Source organism: Festucalex cinctus, chromosome 17 (assembly GCF_051991245.1).
Source record: "Festucalex cinctus isolate MCC-2025b chromosome 17, RoL_Fcin_1.0, whole genome shotgun sequence".
Taxonomy (NCBI): Eukaryota; Metazoa; Chordata; class Actinopteri; order Syngnathiformes; family Syngnathidae; genus Festucalex; species Festucalex cinctus.
In genome coordinates, this window is record NC_135427.1 from 5,964,164 (window position 1) to 5,989,706 (window position 25,543).

The following is a 25,543-nucleotide window of genomic DNA, read 5'->3' on the forward strand; positions in this document are numbered from 1 at the left end:
AGAATGTGTGGCCTGATGGCCTTAACTGGTTTTTACTGGATACGTATGTCAGAATGCAGACAGATAGAAAGGCGGCAAGCAAGGGCAAATAACAGCGACACAACGGCCTAGCTCAAGTCATCTATCTAGTCATGAAGAGCCCTAAGCTAACATAACTGACAGATAAGTGGCGGGTATGTCTTAGCAGCCGTTGTGTAGAACGTCCCTTTACAAAAATAAAGACATATGTAAAAGATAAAAAGACATACGTACATGTATATAGTTATTCCTTTCGACTTCACTTACTCAAAGAAAACTATTAATTTGACAGAATAAGAAAAATGGTTCCCTCCATGCAATCTTGTGTCCTATGAAGCTCCACTCTGTTTCTACTTCATTGACAAAGTAACCCTTTAGACCCCCAACTCCAAATGTCACCAGTCATTCCAAAATTAGCCATATCATATTCGCTATCTGGCTCTGCTGTCAATCTTGCGTTGTGATTTGAGTAAAAAAAAAAAAAAAAAAAAAGATGTTTATTTTCATCCGAGACCGTGGAAAAAGAAAGGTCAGCGCTGACACGTTGTAAACATCCAGATTGGATGTTGGATTGAATGGTGTTAGTGAAAGGGGACCTCTTTGGTAATGATAGGTAATCATTGAGTTCATCATGGTGGACGCCAGTGGAAGATGGCGAGGAAACCCCGAGTCAGGTGGGGCCGAAAACCAAATACATACAAATGGAAACGAGCTTAAATGCGCGCGCGGTCGCGCGACCGTTCCATACGTCCGCCATTACGGACGGAACATACGCCGCGGGTCGAGTTGACCTTCGACCTATCCGTGGATCCACCTTTATGCTTTCAGTAACGGGCCTCCCCTTCCAGTAAACTCGCGCCTTTCTTCCCGTTATGACCGACTTGTGTATGCTTCCAACCGCAGAGCGGCTTGTGACGCAAACTGGTAAAAAAAAAAAAGAGAAAAAAACTTGACGATGGAGTGACTAGTCATGTATTAACTGGAAAGTAAATGATGTGAAACATTTTAAAATACAACGGTAAGACATGGTGAACATGCTGAATTGATTACAACTGTGGTACTGCATGCATTATCCGTGCCTCCGCTTTCTATTGCACCAATCAAAGTTAGTTAGGATTTTTTTTTTTTGCCCGAGCATACCCGAGAGCTGTCAAAAAAAAAAACAGTTCAATTTCCATCATTTTCCAGTTAGGCACCGTATAAAGGCTCGGTATTAGGCTGCGGTGCAACCTGGACGGCTGGGTCATTAGTAAGCTGCGCGGCTATTGGACGCAGCGACGGGTTATGGTTCCTGCTCAATCCCCGGAGAGGGCTGGAACAGTGCAGAACAACAATAGGGGTCGGGTGCCGTGTTTAGTCTGCGTCTGCGGAGGCTTACAGCAGATTCTACGCTCTGAAACCAGAGCCCGACTTTAGGCCAGATACTTTAAGACTCGCTTGCAGCGAGCGTATTAGATCTCGCTGGAGTTTTCATGCGTGTCCAAGTCACACACAAACACTAATATCATCGCGACCACACCTAACAATTCTTCAGAATGTCTGCTGGGTCCCACCTTGTTTTGGAAAGCTCTTTGATTCTGATGTCCCAGATACAGTAGGTCAGGAATCTCGACTCTTTCTTTAGTCGTTTAAGTAGAAACCATCGCTCCATTCCTTTGGATTATCCTGCTCACGTATATGTTCGGTTTTCGGTTTTGTGCAGACGGTTTTCGGTTCAGTTCGGTATGCAGTGACTCAAAAAAAAAAAGTTGTGTGAAAGCGACCGAACAGAACACAGACGGGCCGAACCAAAACTATTTATTATTATTTATTATTACTATTTATTTATTTATTTATTTATTATTTATTTCGTTATTCCCGAGGAACATTTGCAACTTAACTCACCTTATCAATTCCAGGACATGATTGTAAAATTAGTTCTCAATCATTTTCACCGTTTTTTGTTTTTTTTTAATCTCCCTTGTCATTCAGGTTAATGTTTTTTTTAGGTTTTGTTCACGGTAATTATAGTGATTAAGAGGCTCTCCTGTGGTCATGGCGCCCTTCGCTGCCCTATTTAAGGCCGCTGTGAACAAAACAAGTCAAGTCATCTTTATTTATATAGCGCTTTCAAACAGGATCATTGCGATAAAATGCATGCGGATGAGACGGGCAAACGTGACAGGCCGTGATTGCCGTGGATGCCGGCGAGATGTTTGAATGGTCAAACATTTGCCGCAGCAGTCACGGCACTGATGAGAAACCGAGTCGTGGCCGTAGTTAAACGGGGGTTGCACGCAACTGAAGCTGACAGCACGTAATAAGGCGTAACGCAACTTGGAGGTGGTCCGTAGTGGGACAGGAAGCATAATTACTCGCCAGCATCTCACACCCGCTGCCATGTGTTGAACTAAACTGCAGTGCCCGCCGTGACATGCCTATTTTTAATGCTAATGTTTTTTTGTTGTTTTTTGATAACGTGTGGCAGTAAAAGAGTTGAGTATAAAAATGTGACCTAAAAATCACGATGGTTAATAAAGGTTTTATGATGGCAGTAGTCTGACCCTAAAGTTTTTCTCCATTACTGCCAACTTGGGGAAAAAAAGCTCCCAAATCCTAACAAATCCCAACGCTCCTAATCCTAACGCTCCAACTATGAGGCTCCACTCTAGTAGATCGTGTATATATAAAAAAAAATGCAAATTAAGATCATCATTCTCATTATAAATATCCTCCAGACAAACTGACCTGGCTCAGCGATACCTTGTTGGGAGTGTTTCCATTTTCGAGATCAATCAAAAAATTGGAATTGTAACACCTCCGGCGTCGCTCTTGAACGTCACAGATGTTATTTATCATGCTAACAGTAAATTCCAGGCTAGACGGTGCGCAGGCTGCTCAGGTTTCTGCCGGCGCAGCGTGTGGTCGCTTGTCTCGATCCTCTCTTAATACGGTGCCGGATTGGGTTGCAATACGTTTGCGCGCGCAAGCCAATGAGCAAAGCTTCGATATGAAACACACGTGGGCGCTTTATCCCGAGCTTTAAGTCACCTTATGGCTCCCTCGTGGAAAGAAAACGGGGTAAATCTGGATGTCGGCTACAAAAAAAAAAACATGAAGACCGGGACAAAAGTGGTCTGAGCATGAAAATGGGATGGCAACCATAATCGTAATCAAATTAATTGCTTGATCTTCGTAGAGGCTATTATAAAAGTCATTTAACTGATTTGCTCCCAATAACGTGTAAATACGTTTTTTTTGTGTTAATGTTGTAAGTGTCCCAAAGACGTATTTATGTTTTTTTTTTTGTTTTTTTTTAATGCTAGAGCATACAGAAGGCTTTGATGCAGCCTCTCAACTGCAAAGAACGGTTGCAGAAATGGTAGTTATTACACAAACGGCCAGCAGGTGGCAGCAGAGCAAAGGAGATCAACCAGTGCATCTAGAAAAAAATCTAAATTACTTAAATAAATTACTAAATAATTTGTAAAAACTGAAGAAACTTAGCTCTCTTCTAATGCTAATTGCTGCAAAACGGAAACAGATAGAAACATACTTTTTTTTCCTGATGAAAGAAGAGAATTTAATCTTTCTTTTGATTGGTTCCGTGTTTTTATAGCAATAGAACACAATATTCTGTGGGCCTTGCAAAATCAGTCAAAATCCAGTAAAACAGCCGGGAGCGAACGGGATAGGCTGGTCCACTAAAATCTGCGTATAAATGATGGCAAACGTTTTTAAGTTATATACCTTTTATTTTGCCGATGCGGCCCACTTGATAATATATTTTCCTCCATGCGGCCCCTGAGCTGACATGAATTTGACACCCTTGGTATAGAAGTATTTTGTGGTTGGTTCATTTTAGGGATAGGGCGAGTATCAATACCAGGTATCGGTGCAAAACATTGTCATGATCTACTCCAGTCTGCTTTGCAAGACAAAATGACAAATAGAGACATTAAAGTGTCTTTTTTTGTTTTTTCGTTTTTTTTTTGTTTTTGTTTAAACATTTATCAATTTTGTATTGTAAGTGCCTTTTTCCACAAAAACAGCATGTGGGCTACAACCGCCTTATCCCTTTCTTCTTCATTTCTAATTTAGATCAAATCGATTTTTGGATGTTAATATCGATTCGATTAAAAAATGAGAATCTCGATTCTTTTACGAATCGATCTTTTGGCACACCCCTCCTGCCAATATTGATCCATCTTGATCCACATAAAACGTGAACGACACACAATAGAAAAATAAATAAAAAATCGACTCGATAGTTTGCGTGCCAGGGCACAAAAACACGAACAAAAGTTGACGTGACACGTCGAGGCTAACTGATGTTGTCACCGCTCTCCGCAAAGTGGCGTGTGCGTGAGTTTGCTCGCGCGCGCGTGTCTGAGCAAGGCCCATTAACTGCGCCGTAATGGGAGGGGATATTGGTGGCGTATAGACGTAATTACCTCAAGCTAACATGGAGCTCAGGCCGCGTGGCGCCTCCAACACAAATATGAAAAGCGGAGCATAGATACCACTTTGTCCTCCTCTACCGCTTGACCTGCGAGAGAAAGTTCAACAAGGCTCGCGTGTGCGATTGTACGTCTGCGTGCGAACGCGCGTTTGAAGTGCAGAGAAAATTGTGGTGCATTGGCAGTTTGGCTGGATGTTAAAAAAATAGCATATCAAGAATAGAAGAAGATAATCATAATTTATCCATTCACCCATTACTCCATGTTCCTACATGTGTTTGGCAGATTTTGTTATGGCCTGAGAAATCCAAATTTGTTGAAATGTTAATGGAGGAGGAAGGAGAAGTAATATACTGCAAACACAGAAGCTTTTTTTTTTTTTTTGCTCTGATTAATGTGCATTGTCACCAAAAAAAAAACAAGTGCCACCCGGTGGTACCAGTTAGCCCCAAGGACAACATGAGTAGCAAACTGTTATGTTCTAAAAAATAGCTCACCAGGGATGGAACACTGTGACTTAGTAAGAAGAATTAAAACAGAAGAAAATGAACATTTATGTATTTATTTATTTAAACTTAACATAATACACATTTCTTCTGGACTAAATATTCAACATTTTGTTTCAAAAAACAATTAGATTGTTTTTAATAAAGAAAAAGTGATGTTTTTATTTAAATATAATTTTTTCAAAAACTGCAAAAGATACTGTATTTCCGTGACACTGTGATTTTTTGGGTTTTTTTTTTTTTTTTCTGCCGTCATAATCTAATATTGAATCCAAGTGACTAACATGAATTTTAAATTTATTGGTAAAATGTGACCACAGATGCATCCCGGTTACAGAGGGTGTGCACACTTGTGCAACCAACCACTCACAGCTGTTTATTTTTACGTACCGGCTCGAAAGATTGTTTTTCAATTGAGTAAGATGGATTATAGGTCACAGTAATGGTGGAAAAAGTTTTAAAAGGATCTCTTTTATTTATATCACAAAAAATTGCATTTGAACAGGGGTGTGTAGACTTTTTATATCCTTTGATTAATGTGCGTTGTCACACACACACAAAAAAAAAAAGGTGACAGCAGGTACTAGTTTGCCCCAAGGACAACATGAGTAGCCAACAGGTCTGTTCTTTATTTATTTATTGATTCGTTGTTTATTGTTATTATTATTATTATTATTATTTATGTTTCTTCTGTAATAAATATTCAATTGTATTGAAATTGATTGTATTCTATCGTGGAAAAAATGTTTTTATTTTCCAAAATTAAAAAAAAAATACAAAAAAGGCATTTTAGAGCTATAATTTTAATACTGTGATACGGTGATAATTCTTTTGATACCGTTATATTTACCCATGCCTAAGTTAACATAAATTTGAAATTGACTGGATAATGTGAACACAGATGCATCCAAGTTATAGAGGGGGTGCACACTTTTGCAAGCACCCATTCACAACATACCCTCTCAAAATAATTGTCAATTGAGTAGTACAGATTCTGTCACATTAATGTTGTAAGAAATTTTGAAATGATTCATCTTGGTCTCTTCTTTTTTTTTTTTTTTTTTTTTTTTTTTTTTAAATATCACAAAAATAGCATTTAAACAGGGGTGTGTAGACTTTTTATATCTATCATTCTACAGGAGCTGAACATCAAAATGTGTTTTTGGAATATGACGCAATTTGTGCCCGGCCCTGATCTCCTGTCATGCGCAGGTCGCATGGGGGTTGACATGGCAGTTTGGGGTGAATGACCTCACAAGCTTGCGTCTCGCAGGGCCACAAACGCATGACTGTGCATATGAATCAGAATCGCCTCACTTTTTTTTTTTTTTTTTTTTTGTCGCTCCCTCATTGAAACAAGGCTTCTCATTTCCGAGGGGAAAGGTTAGCAAAACCGACTGACCCCGCGTTTCCTTGAATACTCGCGTTTACGAACGCATATTCATACCGCGTTCATATTCATGTATGCCAGTGCTTCTCAATTATTTTCTGTCATGCCCCACCCCCCCAAGTAAGAATAAAACATCACGTTAAATAGTGCATCTGAAATTCAAAAATATTTTTTTGACTGACCATGTCAAACCATATGATACGGAAAAATAAAATGACATAAAATCAATAAATAATAATGCATTCAAACTGATCACCAACATTAACTCAGGAGCACAATATTAATTTTAAAAAAGAAAAACTTTAACCTGCAAAACAAAAATATATAAAATAATTTGTGCTGATTTTTTATTTTATTTTTACTGTGTGCAAAGCGCGCATGCTCACTGCAAAAAAAAAAAAAAACTACAGCACTGAGCGAAAGCTCCCTGCGCGCACTCTGCCAATAATGAGAGCGCCACTTCCCCCTAATGTAGTGGAGGTGCAATTGCACTTTACTCTCGGACAGTCAAAAAATAAAAAATAAAAATAAAAAAATAAAAAAGCATGTTCCCTTCTATCATGGTTGGTAATATGAATGAATGTTGTGAATCTTCGCAAGCGATATGAGCTTGAATTCATAATTGTTGTTTAGGCTAACAAAATCAAGGCGCTGACATCCTCTCGCTCGTCTTTTCTCTATCAAGATAGCACCTGGTCCAGTGTTCGGAGCCATTTTTTTCCCTTTTTCCTTATGTTGCTGCCGTGTTCCTCTCTGTTGTCATAGAGCGAGCGGGAGGTTGGTGGACAAATGGTTCCCACATGTTTTGAATATTACTGTTCATTAGCTGCGGGTGCGCGCGTGCCTGTTTGTGTGTCAGAGAGTCGTGATTAATTATTCCTATCCGCTAAGTTCTGGAAACAGCAAAGTTCAGACCGGGTCTCTAATTGTCATAAACCAACTTTTGTTTGTTTCCACTGCTCAAGTGGACCTCACCGGGCGTGTGCGCAGATGTGTGTGTTTGCACACGTGTGGTTGTTTGTGTGGCACTTGCTTGTTTGTTGCATGTTTTGTCAAAGTGGTGCCTTATAAGACGATGCAACAGGGGGACATTGTTGTCATTTTGTACTGTATGTTGTTATAACAGGTATTCCTCAACTTGTTTTAAAATTGCATTTTTTTTTTTAATTTTTTTTGTATATTAACTCATTCAAACCGAAAGACGTATAAATATGTGTTTTAATACTTTGTCCTTCCCCACCAAAAACATATTTATATGTTTTTTGATGTTTTTTCTATGCTAAGAGCACACAGAAGGCTTTGGTGCAGCTTCTGACCTGAAGAGGTCGCTTAAAGCAATGGTAGTTATGACAAAAATAAAAAAAAAATGTTGGCAGCAGAGTATAAGAGATCAACCAGGGCCATGTTAAAACAAGCTCTTTTTTTGATTTGTGAATAATGATGAAACTTAGCTATATTCTAATGCTCGTTGGAATGGAAACACTTTTTTTGTTTTTTTTTTATTATTTATTATTATTATTTATTTTATTTTATTTATAAAAGAAGAGACTTAAATCTTTCTTTTGGTAGGTTCCATGTTTGTATAGCAATAGAACACAATATTCTGTGGGCCTTACAAAATCAGTCAAAATCCAGTTACTTCAGTGAAAATAGCTGGGAGTGAATGAGTTAAATTTAATTATATGCAGTATATACTCTGTCAAACATACGGCCCATGGGCGATGGTTTAAAAATAAAAAAAATGACATAATAAATTATGTCTTAAATGCTCGGGGGGCTGGGATTTAATTTGTGGGGCTTGAGCCCCCCAAAAAGGGGCTAGAAACGCCCATGCACTGCACAAATTTGAAGTAAAATGTCTAGAAAGAAATTTAATAATAACCTGCTTGATCTGTTTATGATTTGGTTTTTCCCTTCTATTCTATAGAGGCTATCGCAGGGGTAGAAAAACATATTTTTAATAAATAGTTTTAACTTGTCTCTATTGACATGGCCCATCAAACGTAAACAACAGTATATATATGCGGTGTACCGAACAAAATGAAACTTGATTCAACTGAAATATTGACTGCTGTGTTCATCCCAAAAGGAAAACAGTCACAATATACTAATTAGCATCGTTTCCTGGGCACGATTGTGGTCAAACAACCCCCCCACCCTCGTGACCGCCTTGTTTGACCCCGAACACCAGCAACGGTGCCTGCTTCCCTTCTCACCGGCACGTCGTAAACATTGACAACAATCGCAGGCTTGCGCTGCTGCGGGCATGGCGAGGAACGGGAAGGTTTCATTAAAACTTTCCCGTGAATGGCTGACAGGATGAGGCACCTGTTCACGAAGTTGTGATGTCACTCTATTGCCACTGCTACTGGTCCAATTAGTAAACAGAAGCGTTTCTCTTGCCGGTTTTTGGTTTTATTGAGAGCCACCATTAAGACTTACGTTTGTGTGTTAACTGTTAACAGCTAATGAGGATTTGCAGCTTGTCGTGGTGACCCGAGCTTTAATTGAATTGAAAATAAAGGGGTGACTATTGAGCAATTAGGTGATTTATGTCACTACGATCCAACTATTTTGATCAGTCCTCAGCTAGCTCTTGCTCTTGTTCTTAAAACTCTTTGACCGCCAAAAACGTTGAATAACGTTTAGTAAATGTTAAGTGATGTCACCTACTTTAAAAAAAATATATATATATTTGTATTTTTTTTAATATATCAGTGGTCAGTGCAACGTCCAAGTGCAGCGCAGCCGGGTCAATGAGTTGTGAAATCAAAAACACCCACTAACCATGGCCAGCAGATGGCAGCAGTAGCTGCTCGGGCCCTAACTAGAGCTGCGAATTACAATGAAACATGACGCAATCTGATGAAATGGAAAGTTTTCAAGGCTGACGTGAATGATCAAAGCCTTTGTAACATTAAACCTAATTTGACGGAGCGTCACTAAACAAAAAATATTAGTATCAAAGTCACTGTTGTGGAGAAAATGTATCTTTTCTTTTCAATTTTAGCTCAATGTCACTCAAAAGACTTTTCTAATGAAAGAATGGAATGTGATCTTTCATGTGGTACCCATGTTGTTGATGTAGCAAAAGAACACAATATTCTGTTTGCTTCGAAAAATGAGTTAAAATGCTCCAAATCCGCTGGCATTGGGGGTTGTTTTTTTGATAACATGTGGCACTAAAAGAGTTTAACCTTGCCTAATTGAAAGAGTACAGTACAAGTTGCCCACTAGCGGACATTTTTTGGGGGGTGGGATGAGGGCGAATTTGAGTTCCATTTTCTGAACTCATTATTGCGGCTTTATTTTTCACAATATTGCTTTGGAACTGTGTTGAGGGAATAAAATTATATACATAGATTACATATCCATTTTGAGATCAGGAAATATAGTCCGTCCACACTTGAATCCAATTATCATACATGCAGGTCATAAATGCATCAGCCAGGCCATCAACTTTTTTTTTTATTGCACTCATCACCATTGACCAGCTGTGATGGCCGAGTGGTAAGGCGTTGGACTTGAAGTCCAATGGGATCTTCCCGCGCAGGTTCGAACCCTGCTCACAGCGTCAAGTTTTCTTGTATCCGTAGTTAAGATTATCACCTGCACCCTCCTACTCCAGTGTGTACTCGCTGTGATGGGTCACTTTTTTTTTCTTTTTTTTTTGTACATGACAAAAAGCAACTACTTGAAACAACAACAAGCTTTATATTACACTTTGCACAATATAGCACATTAAAGAGGCCTTCGCATTCAAGTCTACGGTGTCAATTCACACCAGCTGCGTTGCGGTGCGTCTGCGGCGCGGAACGACTGCGGCGATGCGGAAGGTTTCCGCAAGCGTTCTATTTCTTCCGGACGCCGCATGCGGAATTTCGTGAAGCTGAAGAAATTAAACAGGAGCCGGGCAGGAAGTCGGATATCGGCATCAAGATAAATCCGGTACATTTAAAAATAAAAACGTTTTTTGGGGAGGGAAGCTAGCTAGCTACATAGCATGACATGAGTCAGACATTTGACCTACCAAAAGAAAGATTAAAGTCTCTTCTTTCATCAGGAAAAAAAAAAAAGTATGTTTCTATCTGTTTCCGTTTTGCAGCAATTAGCATTAGAAGAGAGCTAAGTTTCATCAGTTTTCACAAATCTATTCAAAATTCTAAGTAATTGAGCTTTTTTTTTACATGGCCCTGGTTGATCTCCTTTGCTCTGCTGCCACCTGCTGGCCGTTTGTGTAATAACTACCATTTCTGCAACCGTTCTTTGCAGTTGAGAGGCTGCATCAAAGCCTTCTGTATGCTCTAGCATTAAAAAAAAAAAAAAAACGAAAAAAAACGTATAAATACGTCTTTGGGACACTTTAAACATTAAAAAAACGTATTTACACGTTATTGGGAGCAAATGAGTAAACAAAAAATAATTTATCAGCACCACCTTTGCAGAGGCCTCAAGTCGGGTTCACGATCGAAAAGTGCCTCAGTTTCATTCCTATCTGAGTCATTTGATATCCAAAAGTGACTTCAAAACTTGCAAGACTTTACTAGCCCAGAGGTTACTGTAACAAAACACTGCAGCGGTGCTACAAAACCCACCAAATAACCAGCAGCTCCTCACACACATTGTTCCAATGCCGACCGTCCAGGTTCACTAGCAGTTCACAGCTCGCTGTCCGGAGATCTAGTGTTAAATCAGCCATTATAATCTCACCCTGGCCACGAATAAGACCCTTAAACCGCCACCCCCGTCGACTGTAACCCCCTTTTAGGTGAGGCAGTAAAACACACCTCCACTCGGCACCCTAATCAGCCGATTTAATCGCGCATATCAGTCCACCAATAACGTCATCTAATCCCTTAAAAAAAAAAAAAGCCCGTGAGAGAAAGGCGGCCCTCATACCTAATTTCACCCAAGTGGTTTTAGTCGGGCGCCTGGTCTAATTCAAACTTTATGTGGCCCCAACGCGTCTGAGAACAATGTGGGGGTCCTTGGGGGACCGACTGCGGTGACAAATAAGGGCCAAATAGGCTTGCTGTTGTGAGGCTGTCGCTGGATTTCAAGTGGCTAATCCCTCACACTTTTATTAGCTAAGTGGCCAATTTTGAACAAATTACGTGATTTCTTTTTCTTTTTTTGTTTTTTCCAGAGACCCCACAAGTGATGATACAGAAAACAGGAAGTGTGTGCTTTTGCTGACGTTACTATACAAAGCACATCACTCAGACATATGCTAAAAATGGCATAAAAACAAAAATGTTTGGAGATTGTAAAAGTAAGAAAGGAAGGTGTCGAAAAACAAGACTAAGGTCACTTTAGTTAACTAAACTAATGAAAAATAAATAAAATTCAAAAAACAATTTTGTTAATGAAATAAAATAAAATCCAAGATACTTTTAAAAAAAAGAAAACTGAAACTACATTTTATGTTTACAAAACTGACTAAAATAAAACTATAATTATAGCAAAAATGTCCTTCGTTTTAGTCTTTGGTAGTTAATTTAATGCATGAGCCTTTGGGGATGATTTTAAATGTGATTTTTAGTAGATTTATTTTGATATAAACCGGAATAATGACGTCACGCCAGTGGTGTTTTTTAAATATTGCGCACAAGTAATACACATAAAAAAACTAAAACTAATACTGAAATTAACTAAACTAAAACTAAGCATTTATTAAAGAACTAAAACTAATAAAAACTAACTAAATTAAAAAAACTAAAATAAAAACAAAATAAAAACAAAAATGAAATATTACAAATAAATTGGTTTATATACTGTAGCATTTTTCTAAATATGCAAAATCACAAATAAATTATTTGTCCAATTTTTTTTTTTTAGGACTAAACACAATTTCTCTTCAAAACATTATGTGGCCCTTGCGTCCTTCTGATTTTTTGTATGTGGCCCTCAAATGAAAAGGTTTGGACACCCCTGTTCTAGATGTTCTAGTAGGCTTTTCATCTAAAGAATAAGGGCACCGTTTGGTGACCTGACAGGCTTCTCCGGTCTGTCTCCCTCTTTTTTTCAGGTTGGAACTAAATGTTAAGTGCATTTATGAATAATGGATTGGATGGTAGCTTGATGTGTGAGATTTGGCAGAGCGACTTGAAGACGTCTTTCATGAAGATGACTTTGTTCCCCTTTTTTTTTTTGGCTTTTGGAAATGGATGTCATATGGGAGGATTTTCCCAAGATCAATGCGCATGCATCTTGCAGAAGAAACAATTTGGATGGCTTCTAGATACGTTGCAATCAAATATCTGCAATATCATAACACTGAAACCGTTTTTTTCCCTGCTTCATGTTGGTTTTGCGTCATTTCTTTTGATTCCTTTCATTTTTTATCAGATTGGAGATTTGAGACACAACATCATGAGCTCAGCTTTGCTGCTAGCTCGGCTATCAGCACTCTGTTTTTGTGTTTTTGTTTTTTTCAGGATCCCAGCCAAGTTTTATTCTGTTGGGACGTCCTGGGAGTCCTGTCATAGTTCCACTCCATTACTTCTTGCTCAAAAACTTCAGTCCCTTGGGTTTTTTTTTTTTTATGTATTGTCATGAAGTGCAAATTACACGTGAGCATATTATTTACATGAGATCTGGATCTTCACTATTTCCCTCCTCCCACCCCGCTACTTTCCTATCATGGGCATTTTTTCAAGAGGAGCTGCATTTCATTGTGTGTTATTTCAGCTTGGTGCTAAAAGGATTTCACAGGAAGTGAGAGTCAAACTGAGACAGTTGCTGACACACTTAAATCCCACAAACCTCCCACCATCACCTTTTCAGACAATTCCACTCCATGAACCATTAGTCTGTGCAGAATTAAAGACTCACACGAGGAGAATATGGAATAGGCATAATTGGAGGCGGGTTGATATTTGATCTTATTGAATTCATTTTATTTTGTAATGTAATTTGCGGAATACTTCTGCAAATATGGGGTCATGTTTTTATTCTGCATAGCAACCTCAAGATGTTTTGAATTAGCCGAAGGTCTTTTCCCTTCAGCAGCAGTGGATTTGGGAAGATTTTAATACTAAGGGAGTTGAACAAAACTTTGGCTCACACTCGGACTGTTGTAGCCGAGGCAGGTTTATCGGAACTGGACATTTCCTTTTTTTTATGGAAAAGCAAAGTCTGCAACATTGTTCTTCTGAACTGGCCAGGTCTGTTTAGGTAACTGTCACATGAGGTGCGGAATTTGGACCCAAAAGCAGAAAAGAAGTTGAAAAATAGAGAGACCTTATAGACAAAAATACAAAGTAACAACAGAGAACAGGACTGCCCTTGAAGAAAATATTTGACGGAGAACCCTTGACCGAGAAGGTTGAGCAGGCTCGATGCAGAGAAACCGCAACGTCCTGACAAAAGTCTCTCAGTAACTCCAGATAGGACCATGCTCAATTCTATGACAGAATAAATCCCTATAAGACAAAACAAGAGTGACAAATACAGGAATTTAGCAACTGCATAGCAACTGACATCATCATCACAAGCGACAAATACAGGATAGAACCATAGCAACTGCATAGAAACTGACAACATTATCATCATAAGGGACGACTACAGGACAAGATCATAGCAACTGTATATCAAATAAAATGTTTTAAAAAACATTTATTATTTTTTTTGAAACAATTTTATTAGCCACTGTTTATTGCACAAATAATTTTACAGCCAAGAAATCTGATTGTACTGTGATTCTTTCTGGCCATAATTACCATAAAACACGAACAGCCAATTCATTTGCTGCTGGTTTTCTATCAATTGAATTTGAATAAAATTTCTGAGCTAACGAATGTTTTTGTTTGTTTTTCCTCCACCGAGATGACGCAATTCACAGCCTTCTGCTGCTCCCTGTTGCTCTCAGGCCTAAATCCATCCTAATGGTGGCCTCGTAGAAGCCTGGGCAGCACATGTTGGTGATAGCATCAGTTAAGTCACGGATCAGGACCTGGTCTGGGCCGCTTATGTCACGCCGTAACAAGGCCAATTTAGACAAACAAAATGAGGTCAATTCAACACGGCCATTTTCTATTTATGCATAATTAGACTAATTCGTGGCCAAGCCAGATTCAGACGTAAATGTGGTCCATTTGCACAGTGGTACTGTATAGCAGTGGTGGGGGTGAGTTCTTTGCGCCAAGACTTACGACACCATCATGTCGCAAAATAATGTACAAAACGTTATATAACTAATCATGGCAATAAAGAAGTGATGTATTATACTTTTTCAGGTTATTGGAACCACTAGTAATTTTAACTGTGACATCAGTTGTTGAGATCCAAGTCTATTAACTCATTTTCTCCCAATAACGTAGAAATACGTTTTTTTTATGTTCTGTGTCCCAAAGACGTATTTATACGTTGTTGTTTTTTTTGTTTTTTTTATGATAGAGCATACAGAAGGCTTTGATGCAGCCTCTCAACTGCAAAGAACGGTTGCAGAAATGGTAGTTATTACACAAACGGCCAGCAGGTGGCAGCAGAGTAAAGGAGGGCCATCTAGAAAAAAAGCTCAATTACTAGCTCTCTATTAATGCTAATTGCTGCAAAACGGAAACAGATAGAAACATACTTTTTTCCTGATGAAAGAAGAGACTTTAATCTTTCTTTTGATAGGTTCCATGCTTTTATAGCAATAGAACACAATATTCTGTGGGCCTTGCAAAATCAGTCAAAATCCAGTAAAACAGCCGGGAGCGAACGGGATCGCTTCTGTGAAAATGGCGGGGAGTGAATGGTTAACGGCGTTATTATTTGATAGACGTCTAGAAAAAATAATTATGGGTGGGGGAGAAATACCCAAAGACTCAAGCAATGCGGTGCTGCTGACTTGACAAAGAAGTGTTTATTAAAAAGGAGGATTGCGGCCCATCATTGTTACTTTCAGTTTAACTATATAATGATACTCAGATTAAACAAGATGAAGGAAGAGACAAAATTGCTACAAATTTGCAAAATCTCCCCTGCATCTCCTTCCTCGTTCCCACCTCAAGAAATGACATCACGTTGCTCAGTTGCCACCAGGTTCTCCGTTTAAAGGCCGTGTCCACTGAGCTTTGTAATCTTGAAGTCATTTGGCCGGAGGAGCGACCATCGCACGGCTCCCTGTGTGTTGTTCAATCGCTAGCAGCTGCTACGGGCAGCATCCTGCCAGCTTAGTCATACTCAGGATAGTTCTACACATCTGCATGGTGGGACTAGCGGTTAGCATGTTTGGTTCTGGGTTCAGGTGAAAGCTAAAACAATGTAGAAAATGAATGGAATGATTAAAAAAAAATAAAAATACTGGATTTTGACTGATTTTGCAAGGACCACAGAATATTGTGTTCTATTGCTATAAAAGCACCTATCAAAAGAAAGATTAAAGTCTCTTCTTTCATCAGGAAAAGAAGAGTATGTTTCTATCTGTGTCCGTTTTGCAGCAATTAGCATTAGAAGAGAGCTAGTAATTGAGCTTTTTTTCTAGATGGCCCTCCTTTACTCTGCTGCCACCTGCTGGCCGTTTGTGTAATAACTACTATTTCTGCAACCGTTCTTTGCAGTTGAGAGGCTGCATCAAAGCCTTCTGTATGCTTTAGCATTAAAAAACAAAAAAACCGTATAAATACGTCTTTGGGATACTTAAAACATTTTTTTAAAAAACGTATTTACACGTTATTGGGAGCAAATGAGTTAAAGAGGTTGCGCTAAAAACTCCATCGCAGCTGCGAGGTTCACCTGCACAAACATACACACCTTCATAGAATGATCACGCATCCATGATGCTGCTTGTAAAATGGAGGGCGATGACTTGCTGACTCGGGCAAACTGGGACTTCCCCGACTCTCACGTCACCATATTGGAAGCATCTTTCTATTCCCACCGACACGATCCCAGACTTGGACCTGCATACAAGAACACAGCCAAATATCAAAAGATCGACTTCCTCCAAAAACAGGCTAATCTGTTTTCGAATGCCAAAAGAGGAGGTTCACAACACAAATCGAACGCTTAACCGAAGGTCATTATCATTTCTTAGCTGACCTCAGCATCCCCACAGGACCTCCAGATGACATCATTTATGTTGCCGCTTGATAACACCTCGCTTACTGTAGCTGATGCTAATGGCGGGTATGAGAAAATGAGAGAAAAGACTGACGTGATACAGTTCACTTGGAGAAAAATGAAACATTAATGTGCATTTTTGTTTGGACTGGAAAGCCTTGAAAGAAGAACGCCGTTCAAGGGAATCTGTAGCCGTTCTCAAGAGGAACCACAAGAAGGAATCTATCAAATGTTCCACAACCAAATAGTGAACGACATCTGTATGCAACATTCACAATATGTAGTACGCTTGTTGCAGCAGCCATCGGCTGGGCTAGGCTCCAGCTCACCAGATGTATGTATTTGTTTATTAATTTTAGGTTAGCATACATGTGTACGCTCAGATGAGAGAGATGATGAGAGGGATGTCAACATTCAATCAATTAAACCAAATGCTTTATTTTTTTTAAATAAATGTAATCTCAAATTTACAGTTTAAGGGAAGCAATGATCTATGCTGTGATCTACATGCCAGGAGTTCCTAACTCATTCACTGCCATTGACGGAAAAAGACGTCAAATGGTTTTTTTTTTTGGTTTTTTTTGTTTTTTCCAGGTGGGCTGGCAGTGAATGTGCTGTTTCATAATAAGTTTAGGTTTGCTCAGTGACTATGGTAAAGTTTCAAGATCAGCGATAAACAATTTCGCTGACTGTAAAAACAAGTGAAAAAAAACAGGAGAACAAGGATAATTTTGTCCTTGTTTTATTGGTTGCAAAATCCAGTGTGACAGCTTACCCATTGGTGGGGAAACATGTCACATGTTCACTTTGGTGGCTTATAACTGTGCACTGATACAAAGTATGAACATGACATGAATACAAAAAATATATACCTAAGAATTTGGTCTTTCATCTGGTATGCATTTTGTTTATATATGATGTATTGATTCCAATAAATAGATAAAAAGTGATCCAACTCTCCCCTAAATATGTAACAATATCATTCAAGTGGCTGCAAATAGGGAGGAAGAAAACTCCCTGTCTTTATAACCCGTTTTTTTTCTTTCTGTATTGAAGTCCAACCTGTTACATATACAAGTCAGATCCGAATCCAAGATACACGTGTGCCGAGGGCAGAGTTTAGCTTATACGTGATGCTCTACTCCCCCCTACCAGGACAAATTGATAACTGCAGCATGACCTTGCTGTTTTCAAGTTCTGTCTAGTGGACAAGCATATGACAAGCATTTTGATTGTTTTGTTGTTGTTGTTGTTGTTTTTAACTCGTCCGTTACTGTTGTTACTTTAGCTGCCTAATTCAAACTGGGGGCGTTGTTGGTTGACTGAATTTGACACACCTAACTGTTTTTGATGATTTTATATTTATGGCCGGGAAGTGTTTTTCAAACAAATATTACTGTGGTTATGCCTTTACTACTGGGTTAGCATCATAAAATACAGTATATAGTGATTTTGACATATTTTTTTTATTATTTCCCATGAAAAAAAAAGATTTGCCTTCCACTGTATATTACTCTGTGGTGCGGACTGACCACACATGAAAGAGCATCCTAGGGGGGTTGCTGCACCTCAGTTTAATGGAACTGAAACAGTCCAGTTCCTGAAGCACAAATGAAACAATGCAGTCTAATTTGTTACATCTGCTACTTTGTTGGCACTTGACACCTCGCTCGCTCTCTGCCGATGTCAGCTCATGCGCATCAGTGAAGCAAATAGAAAGCAGAAAGCGTCGCCAATATGACCTTGACCTCTTTCAAAGATTTGAAAAGGTGTCGCGCAGTTGGAGATTTGATAAAGCGCGATAACGGTTACGCCACAATCTGAGCGCTCAGAAACATTCCGCCAAAAAGTAGTTAGCTGCTCCAAAGCCAAGACGTACACATAAAAACATTGACTTGGCAAGTGGAAACTATATTTTCACTCAATAATTAAACATAATTCCACTTTGCCCAAACGGTTATCAGCTTCTACCCAAACGCATTTTCGCCATTTGGCCTTGCACTTACGATAAAACACTTTATAAATCTTTCGAGATATGAGACATTCCGTGCAAGCGATTGAGATTCTTATTCATAAATGAGGCTTAGATTATTCTTGGAGTCTTTGCAGGAAATACATAAAACATTTACTTCATGCATGTACGTCTCCAAAACCACAATGAGAAGGAGGACTTGTAAAGGGCCCTTGGAGTGCTTTAAGTACACTTTTCGAAGACGTTTGTGAAGCCAGGCGGTGGGAGAAGAAGGTGATGAGGATGAAAGAGTGCGGAGTATCTGGCGTGTGTGAACGGCCCACTGTGGTTGACCGTGAGACACGACAATAGATGAAAAATGTGGTGGATGGATTCCATATGCTGCGCTTGTCTCAGACGGAAGGTTTGGATCGGATGAGTTATCGCAAATACCCGTCTGAAAGTATTGGACAGCAATTCCTCATGTCTGTCATGTGCTAGAAGTTGGATACCAAAGTGCAGACACAAATACGATTTTAACTATTTATTCACATCGAGAGGCATGGAACGAACCTGACTAGACGAGAAACAAAGAGAGTTACACAGAGGAACAGAAAGCAATAATCCGGCAAACATACAATTAAAAAAAAAAAAAAAAAAAAACGGGGATTGACGTTGTACTCAAGGTTATTTTAGTTAACTAAAATTAACAAAAAAAATAATACTAAAATTCAAAAAAATAAAATAAAAATGAAAACTAACTGAAGCATTTATTAAATAACTAAAACTAATAAAAACTAACAAAACCACCCTGAAAACTAATTAAAACTAACTAAATTTATAAAACAAAACTCAAAACAAAATAAAAAACTAAAATGTGAAATTCCAAAACTACAATAGCCATGGTTGCACTACGTTCCCGGTTCGATCAGTGTTTTCCGAAGTAAAACAGATGTTTGCAAATGTCCGTCTTCTTTCATGAAGAACGACAGAAATCGGTCAACAATTACTGTTGAAAGCTAAAATCAGAGGATTTGGACCATTTTACATTTAATAAATGCCTCCAAACGATTACTCCATTGTTAAAAATGTATGCTCATTCTAAATCAGTGATAATGTAAAATTAAAATTCGTACTTTGTGCTTAAATGCCGCATTTAATTAGTTGGTAGCTGTTGTAAACCCGACCATCCAGCATTCTGCCACTTGTGCAAAATTACAACAATAGTCAAAGGCGGTTAAACCAAAAGACCAAAAGAAAATTGAAGCCGTTAGGCCCCGCCTCCAGTTTCGCCTCGCATCATTTGTTATCAACATTTTTCATACCAGTGACCAGTTTATGCAAATAAAGACCGCAAAAAAGGGAGCAGGAGATGTGCGATTCAGATAACAGACCTCAGCGAAAATGGGCTGCAAGCATGACCGACGAGCCAACTTCAATAGTCAAATAATCTCTCCGAATCATCGGAGGGGCGTTCATAAACACGCGATATGATTTGATGTTTAATCGTGCATTTGCAGGGCTCGACAAACACTTGAAGTCACAGGAGCGAGAGCAAAAATAATCCAACCACTTCCATTATTTCGTTTTTTTGGTTTGAGTATGTACTCTTTGAGTACTCATTGATAATAGCCTCTTTTTGTGCTTCATACAGAAAAAAAAATCGTTGAAATGTGCTTTTTTAACTCCCAATAACGTGTAAATATGTTTTTTATGTTTTAAGTGTCCCAAAGACGTATTTATACGTTTTTTTGTTTTTTTTGTTTTTTTATGCTAGAGCATACAGAAGGCTTTGCAGAAATGGTAGTTATTACACAAACGGCCAGCAGGTGGCAGTAGAGCAAAGGAGGGCCATCTAGAAAAAAAAAGCTAAATTACTTTGAATTTTAAATAGATTTGTGAAAACTGATGAAACTTAGCTCTCTTCTAATGCTAATTGCTGCAAAACGGAAACAGATAGAAACATACTGTTTTTTCCTGATGAAAGAAGAGACTTTAATCTTTCTTTTGATAGGTTCCATGCTATTATAGCAATTGCACACAATATTCTGTGGGACTTGCAAAATCAGTCAAAATTCAGTAAAACAGCCGGCAGCGAACGGGATTGCGAAATGTGAAAATGGCGGAGAGTGAATGAGTTATTTTTTTTTAATGTCATAAATCTTAATTTTCTCTATGAAACGTGACATTTGAAGTTTATAAACCCAAGAGGAACAGGGCGGCAAATGATGCAACAACTTTATAAGCCTCCAACTTCAATAGAAAGTCATAATAGTCCCACTTTGCTTTCATTGTCATTAATCAACAGGGAATATTGCAGTCAGGGGAATCCATCACCCGCATGCACGCTTCATTCACTTAGCAACACAACTGGAGTCTAAATCAAATTGTAATTACACTTTGAGTAAGTGCAGTCAAATTAGACAAACATGCCTTTTAAACGCGAATGGATTTCTACGGAGCAAAACCACACACGCGCACACGCCTATTAAGCACACCATGCAGGTGGCCGACCACCATAACAAACAGTCTAATTACGCGCAGGTGAACGTCATATGTCACTTAGCGCGGCAAAATATTGGACAATAACGAGCCGAGAGTCAGGAGGGAAACAAAGTTATGTTTCGGCGATTATGAATATCGCCGAAAACCGCAACAACTTGCCAGATGAAGTAGCGTCTGGCGGACTTAATTGCGCGAAGGTGAGGCACTCGGGCGGTGCGTGTGCGTGTGCGGGGTGAAATGCGATGTTGACCGGGGGAATTAAAAAAAAAAAAAAAAAAAAAAGTCTATATAATTTCGCTGCCTCTGGAGCGGGAACCAAAACTAAATACTCGTTTGATGGCTCTCCAAAATAAAGCTTGAACAACATGAAATCTTACACAAATAAACCAGACTAAATAATCAATTATGCTTAACACTGTGATTCTTTTTATATTTTTTATTTATTAAAAAATGAGTAAGATTTAAGTTCATTTGTATATATATATATATATATTACTCATACATTTATGCGTCTACAATTATTATTTACATAAAAAAAAACAAGTAGCTAAATTGACATGTTGAATCTGCTGTTCTCATTCACTTGCATGTACTTAAAGTTTGCTAGCTCCTGATTGGTTAGTGTTGGTCAGTTGATGGTGAGATGTCAGGTATGGAGTTACGGAGTCACAGGAGTGCCAAAATTAATAGGAAATACAAACCCAATCAATAAAAGAGAACATCAATCAATAAAACAGAACATTTACAAATGCAGATATATAAAGACATTCAATAAAAGAAAATATTTACAAAACAAATGGTCCGCCCAAGGCCCTTGCTCGGGGTGGGGCATTTGTTGTTCCGAGACGTGCATTCAAGGCATTCAAGTCCCTGCAATAACAAAACGGAATCAATAAAAGCCAAATGGTGAAAACATTTGTTAATGTTCTCTTTTATTGATTGTCTTTATATGACTGCTTTTGTAAATGTTTTGTTTTATTGAATGTATGTCTGGATTTGTAAATGGTCTCTTTTATTGATTGTCTTTGTCATTCCTATTAATTTTGGCACGCCTATGAGTCACAGGAGTGCCAAAATTAATAGGAATAAATGTTCTCTTTTATTGAATGCCTTTGTACGTCTGTATTTGTAAATGTTCTCTCATTGAATTATGTTGTATGTCTGCAATAGTAAATATTCTCCTTTATTGAAAGTCTTTATATATCTGCATATGTAAATGTTCTCTTTTATTGATTGACGTTCTCTTGTATTGATTGTGTTTGTATTTCCTATTAATTTTGGCACTCCATAGTCAGGAAGTGTTGCCGTGTGTTGTTCCAGAAGAAATCCGTTTCCATCCTGCTTTCCCATCTTATAAAAAGTGTTTCATAAATAGAAAACCCTACGAATATCATGAATATAGCATGAAAAGTTGACAATTATTTGATCTTGTAGAATATAAAACTATACAACTAATCTATAAAGCAAAACATAATCTCTTATCAGGTAATATGTTATCATTATTATGCTGTTATGTATACCCGATAGCCTAAATAGTATACTACTACATTTAGCAATATTTACAAATTGTAAAAATATTTTTGATGTTTTGATGTTGAAGTGGAGATAAAGTAGTAGGAATATAAAAGTTTATACTTCCTCCTACTCCTTTTTTACAAGTTGGGCTTCAGAATTTTTATTTTTCATTTTTAATTATTGTTATTGTTTTGAATGCATGTTCGGAAAAAAAAATAATCAAATCAAAACCAAATCCATTAACCACCAACGCACCCTCATGTTACACTAGCCTCAATTTGATTTAATTTTCTTTAAAACTAAAAAAATAATAAATAAAAATACTCGACTGAACATGTTTGCATGTCAGTGTCAATAGAGGATCAAGCGCAGCCAATTTGAATGTCACATTGAAAGAACTGTCATGTGGTTCCACTTTTACGGTGATTGTCTTCCTCTTCATTATTCATTCAGAGATCGCAGCGGCGACAGCAGCAGCGGCGGCCGCCAGCGCTTCAAGGTGAAATGCCTTCCATGTGTGTCTAATTGCCGTAGAACAGGTATTTAAGTGGAGGTGAAGTCATTAACACGTGCACACGCTTGTCAGATGCGAAGCCAGGTGGCCCTCTTAGGCTGATAGGGGACAACCGAAATGAATGTGACTCCTCCAAAAATATAGATCAGGAATAGATTGGAAGACGGTGTGGCACTGATCAACTGGCTGCTGCATCTGCCACGCAGTTCTCAGGTTCTGTCCAAATGTTTAGTTTCTGGTAAATGTTGAGTCTAAAATAGGCAATGACTTACTTGTGTCCTCTTTAAACATCAAGCAGGCAGGCTGGTAAAAGAAAGAACATCATTTTGACGCTGTGATTTGGCTATTTTTTAATCCAAACATGACCATCTATAGTAAGGCTTTTATTATGTTTTAAAAAATGACCATGTATAGTAAGTTTTTTTTTTTTTTTTTTTTTTTATTATTATTATTAAAACATGACCATCTATATTAAGGCTTTTATTGTTTTAAAAAAGGACCATGTATAGTAAGGCCTTTATTATGGGAAAAAAAAAAAAAAAAAAGACCATGTATAGTAAGGCTTTTTTTTTTTAATAGATATAAAAACAACCATGTATAATAAGGCCTTTATTTTGTTTTAAAAAAAAATGAAGACGTATAATAAGGTGGGTTTTTTTAATTTAAAAAAAATGAACATGCATAGTAAGGCTTTTTTTTTTTAATGACCATGTATAGATAGTCAGGCTTTTATTAAATAAAAAATCAACATGTATTGTAAGACCTTTTTAAAAAAAATAAAAAAAAGACAATGAGTAAGGCTTTTTTTTTTTTAAGTAAAAAAAAAAAAAAATGACGATGTAGGCCAATATAGTAAGGCTTCTTTTTTTTCCATTTAATTTTTTTTTTTTTTAATTTTTTTTTTTTTTAATTTTTTTTTTTTTTTCCCATTTCAAAAATGACCATGTATTTGTGAATAGCCATATCCCAGAGCAGTACATAGTTCGGCCAACTGTTTCAGAGCTACTACGATGTGATTGGTCAACTGCTGGTCACATGACATATGGACGCCATCTTGTTACCCTGCTGAAACCGAGGCTGTCAAGTCATCTGTATTTTCGCCATTTTGTAGTGGCGTCCGAATGTCCGGGGAAAGAAAATGTAGGGCGCTCAAAGTTACCCACAATGCACTTTAAAAAGTAGTGAACATCAATGTTCACTCAACAGGATTTTTATAGACCACAATGCATTGCGAGTATGAAAAAAACAAAAAAAACATGGGCGAGAATCAAAGCGATGCATTAATATATACGATGGAATTAATGTGTTTTAGTGGAAAATATTTACAAGAAAGGAACTAAAATACCGTTTTAAAACATTTTCATTCACAATAAATAGTCTGAGATCACGTAGTGAGCTGGTTGTCCGAATTGCCAAACAGAAAGACGGCACTAAACATTAAGGCACTATATAGTGCGAGGCTAAATAGTGAATGAGGGCTTACAAGGGTGGACATTGGACACAGCCCGAGTTGGCCAAACTCTCTCAATGGCTCTGGTCATATCCAAGTCAACATCCCCACCTGGTGGTCAATTGTGAGTCCTGCAAACATGAAGGAAAGAGTCTTTGCGATGTATGGATGTTCAAAATACAGACATAGTTTGACAAATTTATCAGTATTAGTGTTGGTCTACACCATGGTGAAAAAAATAAAATAAAATAATCATAGTTAATCAAAACTGAGTGTTATGGATACAGCTCTTGGATCATGTTAAATTGTCGTGGCAAATATGTTGCGTTTTGTGTGTTTAAGTTGGCCCAATCCAACATAACATTGTGTGGTCCCTGCGTACATATGTGCTCCCTATGTAAAGTGGTAGGCCGACGCAATGACGTCACGGGGCTTCTGGTGGTCATATATCTGGAGTCTGCACATGGTCATTGTAAACATTTGAGGACATCTCATGCCACGCAGATAGTTCCGTGCACGCGGGCTTCATTTGCGTCACGCCAAGGATGGAAGACGAGGCGTGACTGTCCTGCGAGAGGCAAAATGTGGCGTCACATGGCATCCAAACAGGCGGAAGGAAGGCAAGAACGTTTAACTTGTAGCAGTAGAATAAGAAACAGACTTTGTTAAAATAAAGAAATAAAAAAAATCACGTATTAAGCCTTTTTTATTATTTATTATTTATTTTTTTTATTTTTTTTGCCCATCAAAAAATTACTATGTATGGTAAGGCTTTTATTATGTTAAAAAAAAAATGACCATGTATAGGAAGGCTTTTTTTTTCCGACAAAAAAACGACCATGTATAGTAAGGCTTTTTTTTCCGACAAAAAAACGACCATGTATAGTAAGGCTTTTTTTTCCGATAAAAAACGACCATGTATAGTAAGGCTTTTTTTTTTGCCAAAAAAACGACCATGTTTAGTAAGGCTTTTTTTTTTCCGATAAAAAACGACCATGTATAGTAAGGCTTTTTTTTCCGACAAAAAAACTACCATGTATAGTAAGGCTTTTTTTTTTCAGACAAAAAAACCACCATGTTTAGTAAGGCTTTTTTTTCCGATAAAAAACGACCATGTATAGTAAGGCTTTTTTTTTCGACAAAAAAACGACCATGTATATAGTAAGGCTTTTTTTTCCGACAAAAAAACGACCATGTATAGTAAG

The 25,543-nt window shown here is 38.0% G+C and overlaps 1 protein-coding gene and 1 non-coding gene across 3 annotated transcripts in view; one reads left to right on the forward strand and one right to left on the reverse strand.

The window, feature by feature from the left end:
- The window catches only part of LOC144004463 (uncharacterized), a 245,740-nt gene that overhangs the window by 69,284 nt on the left and 150,913 nt on the right, over positions 1 to 25,543 (reverse strand). The gene's annotated exons all lie outside the window — the stretch shown is intronic.
- On the forward strand, positions 9,847 to 9,927 carry trnas-uga (transfer RNA serine (anticodon UGA)). The gene has a single exon. It is a non-coding gene; the product is annotated as a tRNA-Ser (tRNA).